Source organism: Toxotes jaculatrix, chromosome 13 (assembly GCF_017976425.1).
Source record: "Toxotes jaculatrix isolate fToxJac2 chromosome 13, fToxJac2.pri, whole genome shotgun sequence".
NCBI classification, from domain to species: Eukaryota; Metazoa; Chordata; class Actinopteri; family Toxotidae; genus Toxotes; species Toxotes jaculatrix.
In genome coordinates this window covers 9,062,129-9,077,459 of record NC_054406.1, presented here as the reverse complement: position 1 = coordinate 9,077,459, position 15,331 = coordinate 9,062,129, and the positions used below count along the sequence as shown (strand labels likewise).

General features: G+C 40.0%; 1 protein-coding gene across 1 annotated transcript in view; it reads right to left on the bottom strand.

Moving 5' to 3' along the window:
• Nucleotides 1-15,331, bottom strand: part of csmd3b (CUB and Sushi multiple domains 3b) — a 318,235-nt gene that overhangs the window by 136,037 nt on the left and 166,867 nt on the right. The gene's annotated exons all lie outside the window — the stretch shown is intronic.

The following is a 15,331-nucleotide window of genomic DNA, read 5'->3' as shown; positions in this document are numbered from 1 at the left end:
TGTAAAACAAGGTAGTCATGCTATACAAATGTCACTAACACAATGTCACTCAAAATCAGCCTAAGGTTTAGTTTACTTTGCTTAGTTTTCCTTCACTTTCTTTATCTTGAACGAGTATCTCAGTTTGTGCATGGAAGAGAGAGAGAGTGTGTTCAGAAAACATCCCAGTGTGTGTCTTCATGTTTGTAGCTGCTGTCTTCAATGAAGTGAGAATAAAGCCACAAAGCACCAACTGAATTACATGCAGAGTCAGGGACTTCACCGCCCAACGTAACCAGTCTGTTTCTGCGGCTCCACTGGAGTTACTGGGGATTATGCTGCATGCTCAAGGGTGCCTCAAATGCTTTTAATGAAGTAGCAAATTGTAATTCTTATTCATCGTTCTTGCCAAGATTTCCCCAGCTGGTTAGGGGATTTGACCCAGGAACTTCTAAAGCAGCAGCTGGTAGTTGGTGTCATATTGGACCATATCATGGTGGTTATTATTATTTATAATATTTTCTCTACTACTATTTACCTTCTTTGCACCTAATAGAAAGGTATATACAAATACAACAGTATTTCAGATATACAGGGACAAGGGACTACTGGACTGCCAGACTACAACATACCACTTTTAACAATATTAGCTTTTTTGCATTGAAGTAAGTTAATGTACTGAGGCTTTGATGGTGCACAGCACTAGCAGATAGGATACAATTTGCAAGTCTTTCATCAAGTGGGGAGGGTAAGCTCCCTTAATTGGCTGAGAAGATGAACAAGGCTATAGTTGGCAAAGTGAGGCATGGTAGGTCATTGCTGGCAGCCTTTGAGGAGGTGATTGCTTTGCAGTTGACATTTAAATAAAACATTCTTGTTCCACTATTACTTCAAATATCTACATTTCAAATACGGTCTCTGCTAACAATAACCTCCATCCCATACATCAGCCCTTTGTTGTATGGTGCTTTCATCTTGTAGCATCAACCAACAGGTGGTATTTCTCAGCCATTACAGTTGCTTTTTTTTTTTTTTTCCTTTCCTTGTAAAATCACTTTGGCTGTTGCATTTAAGACACAGGTATGCACACACATAAATGGTGTACAGCTGGGCTGCCCTCTCATGCTTGCTTGTCTCCTTCTACAAACCCCTGATGTTAACCTTCGCAGTCCATTAATATCAACTTACACACATGGACATACAAATGCATGCTCACACGCATGCATAGTGTATAAACTACTACACTACACCCGTACCCTATAATAACAGCAGCATAAAGTGGGGCACGAGAATGCTGAGCAGGTGTTTTAAGCAAGGTGTGTCTTTGTGTGTGTTGGTTTATGTGTGTGTGTGTGTGTGTGTGTATTTGTGTGTGTGTGAGAGAGGGACAGAGAGGGTCACCTTGTGGCCTAGATCAGTAGGATTCTCTGATGTCTCCTATTAGTCACACACACACATATACACACAGTGGTTTCACAGGCCCAGATACACTCTAACCGCCTGATTAACATACAACATCACAAACAAAACACTGCAATAACACAACTGTGAATGTGGGTGAACAACATAAATAAAGAAAATGTCCTTAGTGGGCAACGCAATCATTTTTTTCGTGCACTCCGGGGAAAAATAACAGTGTAATAGCATTATATATGGTTAATTTACTGGGAATGGGTCATTAAATTCCTCAGTAAATTCAATTAATTTGTGGAAAGAAAGAATAAACCATTTACTTTATATGAAGAGAGACAGTAGGAATTTACCATATCCCTGTTTATTGTTTAAATATATTTGTCTCATGCTATCACATCCCATCTATCATCACCAGTCTCAACCATTTAGACCATATTCAGAAAGACTATTAAAATTGGATTCAAATTGAAATTCACTATGGCAAATCAATACTGAATCGGTCTATTAGGTGGAAGAGAGACTGTACAGGGAATAAGATGGAGGAACTGCTGGACAATAGTCACTGACATCCAAGTCCCTAGACTGCAACTAGACATTTCAAACGTCAATAACTGTGCAGTAGGGAATCTATTTATCAGCATAAATCTAGACAAAACACACACACACACACACACACACACACACACACACTGCTGTATGTGATGTTAATGTTACTTCACTGTGGTTAAATATTAGATGCCTGTCTGTCTCTGCTTTGCACAGACTGTTAAAGATTATAAGTAAAGTAGAGACACACTACTTGAGCATTTCATTGCTTGGAATTATTACACGTTTAGCTGGCGTTTTGTTTGTGGGTCAGTCTTTCTCTCTTCCCTCTTCAAAACTCTGCCTTCCTCCCCTCTTCACGCTCTTTGCCTCTTTCCTGCCCCCTCCTTTCCTTTCTTCAGATCCCCTCTCTCTCTGTCTCTTCACATGTTCACGCTCCCTCTCACACATATTATTCATGTTTACAGCTCTTAATTCACTTCCTGCTATGACATCATTACCCAGAGTGCATCATTAAGAGTAGAGTGTGTGCATATTCAATCTGTTCCAATATTAAAACAGGAATTAAATCATAAATCTATACAGAGAGTCTCTGTGTGTGTGATGTTAAAATATTAAACTGCATGCTCGGGAAGCACTTAATAACTCCGAAGTGCAGATGAAGGTATAATTAGAAAAATCTCTCTTCCAGTGGAAGCTGGAAGTTTAAAGAAACAAGTTGGCAACTAAAAAGGTCACCAATCCAGCAGCTGGGAACACCTCCTCCCTTTGCTCTGTCTTAGCAAGTAAGGTTGAAATGTAGCACAGCTACTGCCAAGGTCCCAAGCTTGAATGTACATGACTGACGATGCTGAATAATACCATGTGTGCTTAGCAACTACTTACATGGATAATTAAAGCCTGAAATGAAGCTTCCAGCAGAAAATCTAATACTTCCAAAAAACATCAGTTTCTGACCTGCTGAGAAGCTAGCTGATTTTCCCCATGTGGACAAATTGTAACACATTATTAAATCATTCATCTAAACCGATGGCTTCTGCCTGTGACTGTTAAGTGTTTTCCCAAAATATCAGCTATGAAAGCACTTAAGAGGGGCGCTGAGGTATCATAGATCATCTTCAGATGGGCTGCAATGATTTTTATTTTTTAATACAGTGGTCTGAGTGGGTGTCCTACTTTGCGATTTGACAGTGACACAGGCATTTAATACACTGGGTGAAGCCAGGCCTTTTGCAATGGGCCACTAAAACTTCCAAAAGCGGAAATACAGTTAAAAGGTAAGTTTGTGAAGATGTCATGGATCAACAAAGCTTGCAAGTTTGTTAGTTTGTTTGCACACAAGGGCTCCTAGTGGTTGATTAGGTGCACTTAAAGGGCAATGTGTAAGAAGTGGCCAACTGTCCAATTCATTTTCCAAACAAATAGGCGCCAATAACATATTGTCTCTTTAACTGTTGTGGACTCAATTTTTGCCATGTATTTCAGTATCACATTTACTACAAAAATCTGACTTGTTATAGACAAAGAAATTGAAAAAAAATGCATGAGATGGTCTCTTGTTCTTAGTTTGCTTAGCTTAGCAAGTGACTCTATTATGAAATAGAGTAAATTGGTGTTCTTCTCTAGAGATTCAGAGGAAATTACTTGCTCTGGTGATATTTCCCTCTCGCGCAAGACTTTTGTATAAAGCACAGCAGATCCCAATGCAGTATTTGCTTTTGGAAGAAAATAGTTTATAATTGGTGCTCAAAACCTCACAGGAATTTGTCAGCAATCAACCACCAACAATGGCTGTCCCGGTAAAAGTGAAGGGAGGTGACATTACAGCTATTGTTCTCTGAAAATCATCAATCTCACCAGGTAAATACACAGAAAAATTATGAATGGCTCTTGTGTTTTATGCTCAACAACAACTAGGTAAAATGGAAAAAATAAATACTGAGATGGGGAGTGGGTGTGCGACCGCTTGAGTATGTATATGTGTGTCGGCAGGAGAGACAGAATATCGAGTGGAGAGTTGCCACAGGGAGCAAGAGCAACATAACTGATTAAATACACTAGACCAAAAGAGCATCTCTTCCTCTCTCTGTCTACCATCCTCCCATCCATTCCTCTCTGCCCCTCTTCTTCCACGGAAATACAAACTAGTTATTCCACTGGCAGTATGGGAACGAATGAGAGGGAGAGAGAGGAAATAAAGAAGCATGGGGTGGAAGGAGGGCACAAGGAGGCAAAGATTGATGGCGGCACGGTGAGACATGGAAGGAGGGAACTAGGATAGCAGGGAAGTGGGGGAGGAAGACACACAGTAGCTGACAGAGGTACATTGGTTTGTTTGTTACCTTGTTAATTATTCATTTTAACATTTAGGCAGAATGCAATCACAATACACAAAAAGCACTGGTACAGGAGAGCAGATTTTAATGGGCGTAATTTATGAATAAAACATAAAACAACATTTAAAATAAAAAGGTCATTTTCTGCTATGTTGAGCACATGAAAGGAAATATAATATCACACACTCAGTTGTCAGTTTACTAGGAAGACCTATCTAAAACCAATGCAATAGTCCTGTGATAAATCATCCATCATGAAGGTTACAATGTTAAAGAGGTGTGAAATCAACTGCATAATCGCTTTGTACATTTCTCTGAGTTTTGTTTCCCAAACTGTAGCAATTCATTAATTAATTGTAATCTGACATGTTTACACCACAGAAAAATATCAGAAATACCTGCAGCACAGTGGGCTGCCAATCAAGCCACATTGTTTCAACGTTAAGAAAATACTCAAAATTATAATTATTATATTAAATTATATACTTAAACAATTTTTCATTCTTTTTTCAAATACAGTATTAACTGCATATGAAGGATAGTAACTCCACATTATTGCCAAGTCCTGACACAAAGTTAAAGTTATATCTCAGCTCCAAAAAACAATAGTTCAGTGATCCATTTTTGTTTTTTTGCCATCTGTGTTGTTGTGTGGTGTATGATAATACAGTGCAATCTGGAGATTGTGATAGCAGCTCTCGCACATTTAACATAAATTGCTTGGCAATCACAGTTGCACTCAGCCCTAGAATGTATGAACCTTGTAAACAATCTGCTTACTCTATTTTAGAACAGAGTGCACCAGTTTAGTCGACTTACCAGATGTCTTCTGTCATGTAAGGAGCTCCTACAACTTTGTTTTTCTCTCAGCGTTATGCTGCTACTTTGACTTCAAACTCCTGTATAAAAATGAACTGCAAATGAATAGTACCTGTCATCATAAGATTTATTTCACCAAATCTTTGGTGGAAAATAAAATCGTCCTCATCAAAGTCTAATGTTTCTGTGCAGTCCTGCCCATCATTTATCTGTTGAATTTTTAATCATGGAATGGTCTGTTCTTATACCACAAGTGAAGTCTTGCAGAGAAAAGACAGATGGATGCTGGCAACTTAATATTTGACTTAAGAGACTGCACACGTGAGGAGGTTAAGAGTCTCCACCCTTAACGAATGAATGGCTCTACACACACATGCCTCCTTACATCAGTGGTCATGTGGGTTAGAGAGCTACACTGCTCAACACTAACTTTCATGTGCGCATGTATGTCTGTGTCTCTAGTTGTGTGTGCATGTGTGTGGCTATTCATTAGACAGTAGGGGAATGCTACTTAATCAGGCAATCTGTCTTAATAGCCTCCTCTAATTAAGACAGGTGGGAACTGCCACACACATATACCCGCAAACACACCCAAACATGAATAGAGAGAGAGGGATGAGAGAGAGGGTGAGAGACACAGAGAGAGAGAGAGAGAGACAGGGTCCGCCTTTTCACACACTTGTATTCACACAGAGAAATGAGCACACACTCACACACACTCACACTGCAGGAGTGTTGGGCTGAATGTGGTCTAGGTAAAGCCATCATCAATCAGTATACAGAGACAGAGAAGCCTCCTGTGTCTGTGTGAGTGCACGTGATTGTTTAGATACACTGTATATGCATGTGCTTGTGCGTGCTGGTTATGTGTGTGTGTGTGTGTGCTCGTGCTTGCGTAAGCGTGCCTGCTGTGTCACTCTCCATCAATCTCAAGTGGGCAGAGAGTAATCAGTGTTCACAACAGGACCCTGCTCTGTCGCTCCCTCCCCTCCCTTTATCTCATCTAAATTTCTCTCCTCCTCCTTGTTCACCTCTTCATAGAGCAGCAAGGTGTTTTTAAAGCGGCTTGTTCACACGGACAGCTGAGGGCTGAAATAAAACATGAGTGGGTGGCTGTGGACATTATTGTAAAAAAAAAAAATCACTCTGACATTGATAATTTATAAATTAAGCAAGTAGGCATTAACCTTTGAGACCACTTAAATGTCAGAATCACTTCTTGCGTACACATTTGAGGCGGCTGCTCTTTATAGTTTGGGTTGGGCTCCTTCGCTACAAATGTGGATATTCTCAATGCTGCAGCATACGGTGACAGACAACGGTCCTCTTAAAATTGTGTGGCAACAGTTTGGGGAAAGTCCTTTCGTCTGTGCTGTTTCGTCTGTTGTTCAAGTTTGGTGTGGAAGAAATTGACTGGCCTTTACAAAGCCCTGACCTCAGCTCCACTGAACAACTCGGCAATGAAATGTAATGCAGACTGCAAGCCAGGCCTTATCATCCAACATCATCACCTGACCTCACTAATGCTCTTGTGGCCGAATGGAAGCAAATCCCTGCTGCCCAGTTCCAAAGTCTTGTGGAAAGGCTTCCCAGAACAGTGGAGGCCGTTACGGCAGCATATTAGTGCCAATGGCTTTGGAATTAACATTCACATCTGGGTGTAGATGGTTCCAAATGGTATTACTGTTGGCACCACTGTCAGAAAGACAGGATCACTTTCCATTTTTCTCACAGCCTAGCAACTACCAACCACACAAGACCTGAAACAATCAACACCACTTTGGAAGAAAGTGGCACATTCACTACAGTAAAAGTGAAATTGTCATAATTTTATGTGGAGTAATAAAATAACAGTAGAATAATATTGCTTTGTGCAAATAAGTAACTACAGTAGGGCTTGGCAACGGGGTGGAGGGGGGAGCAGAGGAAAATGCTAGAAGGCTGGCTACTGTGCAAAGCAAGAAACAACTGTAACAATCCCTCAGTGCTACAATAAAGGCAGAGTGAAACACCCAGTAGTACTAATAAGTAGGCAGGTTTTGTTACTAAACTGGTCCAGTAGAAATAATGCCAACCGAATGTTGGTTTTGAACCCTGTCAAGTCCCGGAGTGCTCTCCAGAGAAAAAGAAAAGAGCCTCTCTCTGTTTTGGTATGCTGTAAATCGAGCCTTTATTTCCCCAGGAGATTTTATACCCGGTGACAGAGAGAATCAAACAGTGAAAGAGAGGTTTATAGGAAACCAATTGAAATACCGATGGTGTCATTACACTCATATTACACTGTGCAATCAACAATTGTTTCATAATGATATCTTAAAGTAAAAAACTTGCCTGTTGCCACTTAAAGCTCAGACAGAACTACTTTAAGAGCTAAGAGATAACAATTTTACTGCTAAATAAATAAACTCTAAACTAAACAATATAGTTTTCCAGGCTGAAACAGCTGAGTTTTGTTTATTATAGAGGAAAGTACCCTGTGTAAAAGATTTTTGTACCATCTGTTGGGTAATTCATGTGATGGCAGAGCAAGCAGGTTGCAAATCTAGCTAGCTTCTTCTGCTCCTTGAAGGGATGGAAAACACAATCTGAGCCAAACACTGAAGAAATGTATTACACATAAGACCAATTACTGGCTTCAGCTTCTTACGCAACACAAGATAAACTCAATATCATATTTTTAAGTGTTATCATACTGATATCTTTCTACTCTGCCTGAGTAGTAATAAAACATGGGCCCAAATTGGAAAACAACAAAACATAGGTCCTCAATAATACATACTTTCTAAAATCAAAAGTGCGTTTTAAATGTATTTTCTTTATTTATAATAATTATCATTAGGGAATAGTGTTTTTGTTCTGTGTCTGTCTACTACCACCAGCAACAGAGATTCAACCCTTGGCTCTTGAAGTAAGAAAATGCAGCTCCTCTTCTTTTAAGAATGATTATGTTCCTTTGACAGGAAAAGGAGGAGCAGGGTGATAAAGCCAGTGAATACCCCACAACAGAGTTAAAAACAATTACTTGTCTCTGTTACTTCCTTCTCTCTCATCCTCTCTCTTCTCTTCCTTCCCCTCCTCTCACTCTCTCTCCAGGGTTTACTCTCCGTCACTGTCTGTTCACTCCTTTCTTTTAGCTCAGTCTCTTCCCAGAAGCCACTGCAATTCTGGGCGGCACCCTACCTCTTCTCAAATCCTCTTTCATATATGTATATGTGTGTGTGTGTGTGGAACAGTAATCAGAGCAGACAGGGAAACGGAGAGAAAGTGGGAGGACAGAAGGGGAACAGAGACAAGGAGAGGGAGCTGGTGTTATTATTATTACATTACATAATATTATAATTCCTTCACCCTAGCTACCTCTATCAGTGGCTGACTATTCAATACACTATACTTTTCAAGCACATACACACACAGGGACATAGCCAGAAACACACACAACTAAAACAAAGACATAAATACATGCACATACACACAGGCTAGGTTTGGGACAGGGAATGACAATGACAACAGATTTATGATGGTAGAATTAGTTTGCTGCGGCCTGGCCAAACTACATATCATGCTCCAGTGGTGCTCAGCCTCTGGCCTTGTCCCTTGGGTTTGGCTTAGCACGACCTGGAAATTTTTTTATTTATTTATTTATATTTTGCTGTGAGAATGGTAAATATCAAATATCACTGCCCAGCAACAGTGAGTTAAAAAAAAAAAAAAACACAGCTCCTGTCGCACATGACATGTGCTCACTGTAATTAATGTCTGAAAATGTCGTCTGCGTGAAATACATTATTTCATAGCCCTTGGAACCAACAGAGTAATGCTTTATGATTAAAAGGTAGGCTATCATTTTAACAAAATATATCTTTCTGCCAAAGTACAAATACAGTCTAAGAGACCTTCCCCAAAACATCAGAGTAAGAAACTGCACTTTGGGGTTTTGGAATCTTGTTGAGTTTTGGGCAATCATTTTGACATGAAAAAAAAAAAAATACAAAGATCAAATGAATATAAGACAATTGAGATTTAACTGTCATGGTGCTCGGTATAATAAAAAGTGCAAAAGTTGAAGATGCCTCAAAGCCCTAGAGTGAAAGTGACCTATTTTGGGTTTTTATCCTAAGTGAATGTGTATAACGTGACTTTGTTTGCATAAACACTATAATCTAATTATCATACACTAATCCAATTATAAACCTTACTTTGATTCTAAGAGTAATTTGATTAAGCTGTTTACATGCATAGCAGAAGAAGATTTATCTTAATATATCCATCTTAATGCAATCTTCCATAGTGTGTGTTGATTGAATTAATTGTCATGTGCCTTTTCCCTATAGGCAACTAATAAATTCTGAAACTGCCCTCATAAAATGCAAACGCCGGTCTCCTTGGCTGCCTTTTTCAGCTGCTCCTATGTAACAATCCTGCAGTTTGTCCAGATCTAAGACGTCACTGCCAGCTATGAAAAAGACAGTAGCTCTAAAAATTAACACTCATATTCTGGGCAAGCTGCGCAGCTTGGGAGAACTCAGATGGACAGGCTTACTCGGCGTATGGTGTTTACATCTCTGACCAATCTTCCTATAATGCGACTAATTTCACAGTTCTCCACACATCACACATTTAATCCTACAGCAAACACTCTGTATATAATCTCAGTTAAAGAAACGCAGGATTAACTTGTTTACATGGTTTTAATCTGACTGCAGTGTCCTCATGATCACATTTATCTTTATGTACAGGTAGCAAATGTCAGATAAAGTTTCTTTGTGCTTGTCTGTCTCCGTCTGTCCTCCTCTGCCTTTCTCAGGCCCTCTCAGTGTCTCTGTCTCTTTCTTACTACAGCCTCCTTCCTCCCCATTAGTCCCGCTGATTGCTTTCTCCCCCGTGTCTCCCCCTCCATTCCTATTATTCTTTTTCCCACCTCTCTTCTCCTGTCAACTCTAATCCCCACCCCACCCCTAAGACCACCCATCCCCCTTGTCCTTTGTACCTGATTCTGCCTCTGCTTTTCTCTCCCCCTAGCTCACCTTCTTACCTCTCATCTCCACTTCTTCTCTCCTGACTCCTCTTGTCACCCCAATTGCCCTTTCTGCTCCTCCTTTTTTACCCATTCCTCTCTTGTCTCCTGTCTCTTTGCCTCTCCTGTCTTTTTCTGGATGGCCTGACACTGCCACCCTAAAACACAATGACTCGCTTGCTGTCCTCTCATTTTACACCCCCCCCCCCCCACCCCTTTCTTCTCCACTTCTATACTCTTCTGTATGTTGGCTTCCACGAATAAGTAGGTGGGTTTCCCAATGGATTCCAGCAATTTGTTTCAAAGGCTATCAAAGGTGTGGGTTAATATTGTGGTAAATTTGCTTAGACATGCCTAGACAATAGCCTCGTAAACCTAAATTATTCTTCGGGCCACCAGAAATTGGATTTAAAAATTGATGCCCCCAGAGAAACGGTGTGAAGGTCACTGGTCTAGCCTATAAGCCCCAATGCTGCAGACAGATCCACAGGAAAATAGTCTACATCATGAACTTGTTTACAAGCTCTCTATGAAAGTCGTTTTGCCTATGAATGTGGCTGGTTATGGATTCTCCAGAGTCCTCTATGACTCTGTGATAAGTTGTTGATGTGATTTGCAGCAGCTCGTTTTGGAAGAAAGAAAAAAAACCAGCAACAACAATAACAACAACCTGCTTTTCTGTATGCTTGAGGTGTTATCCTACTTTGTTGTGATAAAGACAGAAACTGAGATTCTGATGCAGTGATGCTGGCCACACACTGCCAGAGCAACGCCATGGAAAATACCATGGAAGGTCAATAAAGTCATTATCAAACTTTTTAACTTGTTTTTTTCACTACACTAAGAATATGACTCATGCTTTCTTCAATTCAGCTTCAATATATTTTAATGTTTCAGTGGCATTTATCCCTGCTGTTCCACAGTTTTTCTCTCTGGAAAGCTTTGTGTTTATCCTGGAGTCCTAACAAATGTGGAGAATACATTTCCTTCCTCATAAAAGATTTGCAAAGCTGACTTTTTAGAAAAACTTGAAACCTGCATTGTTTACATCAATGTTTGCCAGCTTGCTGTTTTCTGATTCCTTGCATTTTGCTGGCACATGGCTTATTCATTACCTACACCTGTCAATTAGTGGAATATTGGAAAACCACTGGTGGGAATGTGCATCGCATCACCCAATCATGCCCGTACATGTGTGTCATCATGAGCTTCCAACGAAATAGAAACAAAATTGAGACCGACTCAAACAAACAAAAAAAAAAACATAGCTCCATAGTGCTAGCATAGGCTTAGAACGTTACAGAGTACCTTTAAATCATGCCCACTTTGAGTCAGAGGTCTGGAACCTGACTAGCCTGCCTCCCTGCTTGTGTTTCCCTGCATCTTTAGATACATGTTTGAAATAATCTGATATGTGTGTTTATTTGTTGTGAATGTGTGAGAAACAAAAAAGGGGTGTGTGTTTGTGTTCAAGGTCGCTGCTCCATTTCCTATTCGGGGTGGTGCTGCTATCCCAGCATCCTCTTTGCCAGCAGCATTGATTAGCACTCTGCAAGCATAACGTCACACACACACACACACAGCGCAAACTTAAACTCTTTGTCTCTTACACACAGCTCCTTTCGCACCTCTCAAACTGATGGTAGTCCTTTTGAGCTGAGCAGATTGAAAGATGTTTCACTGTTCAGATCTCTTATGAAAACTCAAACGCAAACATGTGATCTATAGATTAAGAACAGCCACAGCAGGACAATACCAAGCTGAGCCAAGTGAAACAACGAACCAAATTCAACACTGCACAGAATGAGAAAATTTTGATTGATGATGCTGGAGAAATTGTGTTTGTACCCTTGGGACTAACCTGGACTCATTCCAGTTGTACAGTACTTAGATGTTTCTCTCCATTAACTCAAACATCATCAGCTGGTTGGCCATATCTGTCAGAGTGAAGCATGTAGACCAGGTAGAAGTGAAGCTGTTTGTTATTTTGTTTGTTAAAAAAATCAGCTCAGTGCCAAAAACACAATGCCATGCCTTCATGAGCATGTGTAAACAAACTTCAGAAACCACCATACAGGTGCTACAGAACTGCTGGTGTGTTGAGCCTTAGTATGCTTTAAATGCTCACACGTGTGAGCACCGTGTTTAGTTTACAATGTTAATGAGCACTATCATTTAAAGTGTCATGATAGTTCTATTTAACTACATGGTTTTCTTTTATTGGAGTGATAGCATGATCATGATCATCCCTGAGAGTGCTTGCATGTAGTAAATTAAAACTTTCTTCACTAGTATCACAAACAATATACAATAACCTTAATACAATAACCAAACACCCATATGGACAAAGTGGGTGTCAAGTGCATTATGCACTACTGAGATGCTCTGATTTATCCATTGCATTGCAATTATTTACATAATAATTATTTTGTTTATTGGCTTCTGTTTGTGTTTTGTGTGTTGCTGTACCAGATGTGATGATGATGTGTTGGTATTGATCATAGACTTCAATATACTGTTATAGAAGGGCAGGAGGAATGAGTGTGGGAGGAGGGATTTCATTTTGCCAAACTCTCTCTGAAACAGATGGTGTTGTGCCCCTGGATCACAATGTTAGCTGCTGAAACACCAAATATACTGAAATGATTCAGGACACTTATAACATCTATAACAGCAGAATGCACATGGTGACATGCACCTGGCTTAGCTGTTTTCACATAGACACCCTGTGTCTGAATTGCAGAATGAGTCTGGTACATACTGTACAATGTATGCATGTGAATGTTTGTGTCACACTGTGGAATTAACTGTCTGCTAATCCAACTCGCCTACAATGGATTGACTCCAGGCACTTTGGAGACAAGGTTTCAGCTCCAGCTCCAACCTGACAATACTTCATTTCCAGTGCCTCTAAAAAAACAAATCTTAGACAAGAAGGAGACTGGTAAATGACAGACGCTGAATAGCCCAGTCCACCATTACCATGAATTTGGTGATGAGCTGTCAAGTAGGTGCACCTACAGTAACTGAACACTGAACAGCATGTTATTTTCTGGAGTCATGTAGCGAGAGACTTATAAGACAGAAGACAAAAATACAGAGAGAAAGAGCGAGACAGATGGACAGACAGATGAAAAGGAAGATGGAGACAAGTGAGAGAGAGACTGAAAGAGACAGTAAGACGGGGAGAGGGAGAAAGATTATTCTATTTAAGATGCTCTACTTGGTTTCAAGGGCAACTGATTCTGAAACAACAAAATATAAAACTTGTGTGTGTGTGTGTATGTGTGTGTGTGTATGTGTGTGTGTGTGTGCGTATATTAGTGCGTGCAGTGTTAGGCTAGGATTATAGGCACTTAGCTCACAGCGATATACTACTCTCATAAGCACGAGCACCCTTCTCTGCATACTGATTAGACACAAGTGTCTGTGTGAGAAGGAGAGACGTCTCAGCAAGTATTCATGGTTGTGAACGCGTGTCTGTGCGGAGTAACAGTGTGTATGTGTTTGTATGTCAGGTTGGGTGCGAACATGGACACTGTGTGTGTGCGTGTGTGTGTGTTGGTCTGTGTGTGAGACCGCTGTTGTTAGCCCTGCAGCAACTGATAAACACATAACAAATTCTCGCACACTCTCACATATTAGCAAATCAGCCATTAGCTTTCTCTGCTAATTGCCATTGGAAATGAGCATTATAGCTATTAGCTTCTTCCCAAATTGCTAATGGAAATTAGTATATTAGCACTTGGTGTTGTGAGGCAATTGCTAAAGAACCAGGCAGCATGACCCAGATTACACAAAGACTGTTCTGCAACAAAAGAGTCAATGGTTTTACTCCTGTAACAGCTGGTGCAGCCGTTAAAGGTGAACAAGGCTTTTCATTCAAATGTTCTATAAGGACTTTGGTGAAAAAGAAGCATGTGTAAGGCCATCATTTGTTGATTTTCAGCCACTTTACATTTGCCTCAACACTTGATATTATCTCGATAGTTAATTGATAACTTAGATACTAGAATATTCTAGTGTATGAAATTCTCATGAAAACAAGCATCCTCTGCTTTCCGATTGAGTGGGTGTTTTTTGTGCCCACAATAAATAAAGATCTCATTTGCATGCATTCACATAGACTATAATGCTGTTTGGAAATGATGTTCTGAGTCTTGGGACTTCTCAGGGACACTCTCATTAGCACAGTCATCCTCCAATGCATCCCTAAGTTGGCAGGTAATCTTCTGAATATTTATCTGTCCTCCACTTCTTCCATTTTGGAACTGAGCTTTGGTTATTACATAAAACAGTAAATACGTATATCATAAAAAACACAGAACTGCACAAAAGCAGGTGAAATCCAATCAAAGACCAAGATCAAAAGTGCTAATAAAGAGTGCATAATTATTTTAAATAAGCAAGAACAAAAACAATGATCCCCAACCTACGAACCTTTAAAAAAAGCGCTTGTCACGCTTTAATCTTTGCTGAACAAGCTCCATAGAGAGCTGTTTTTATTGCCTCTTGTTTAGTATACAGCACCTAGCCAGGATTTTCAGTGTGCAAGTTGACTCAAATATGCCTTGGGAAAACATAATTTACAAAGGAAAAGACGGCTGACAACAGATTCCTGCCAGTTCAAACAGAAACAGCTGGGCCTGGTTTTGCGTCTGTGGAGTGCTAACAGTGCTAATGACATTCATATTGGTGTAAGTCTGTCGTCAAGATCATCTCAAAAGAATGCCCCTTTGATCCCTTCCTTTCACATTAAAGGATAAACTGTGCTTCACATTCCTCCCTGGCAATAATGACTTCTTTAGTAACAAGGTCAGGCAGAAAGTGCCGCAAAACTTTTTAACAATTACACAGAGATCTCTAGTTGCTGAAATTGCTGATATGTGTTGTAAAGTTGTAAGTTATAAGTATTTAGCATGCTGCCTGCTCAACTGCTTTAATGTTATTTCAGTGTGTCTCTCCCCTCCATATTCATCATTATTCTGATGAGACAGATAACTAAAGGTTGTTTACAGAGAAGGGGGATGGGAACAGTATTGTTTACAGGGTGACTTTCTGTCACTATCAAGGTTTTCAATATCAAAAAGTTTTTAAAGGAACAAAAAGGACAAATATCAAATGATGCCACTGTACATAGATAGAAAGAGAACACACATAAACACTTCTTCTTACATGACTGTACACCAATGTGAAACACATGCACACTTAGTTATGAGTATAT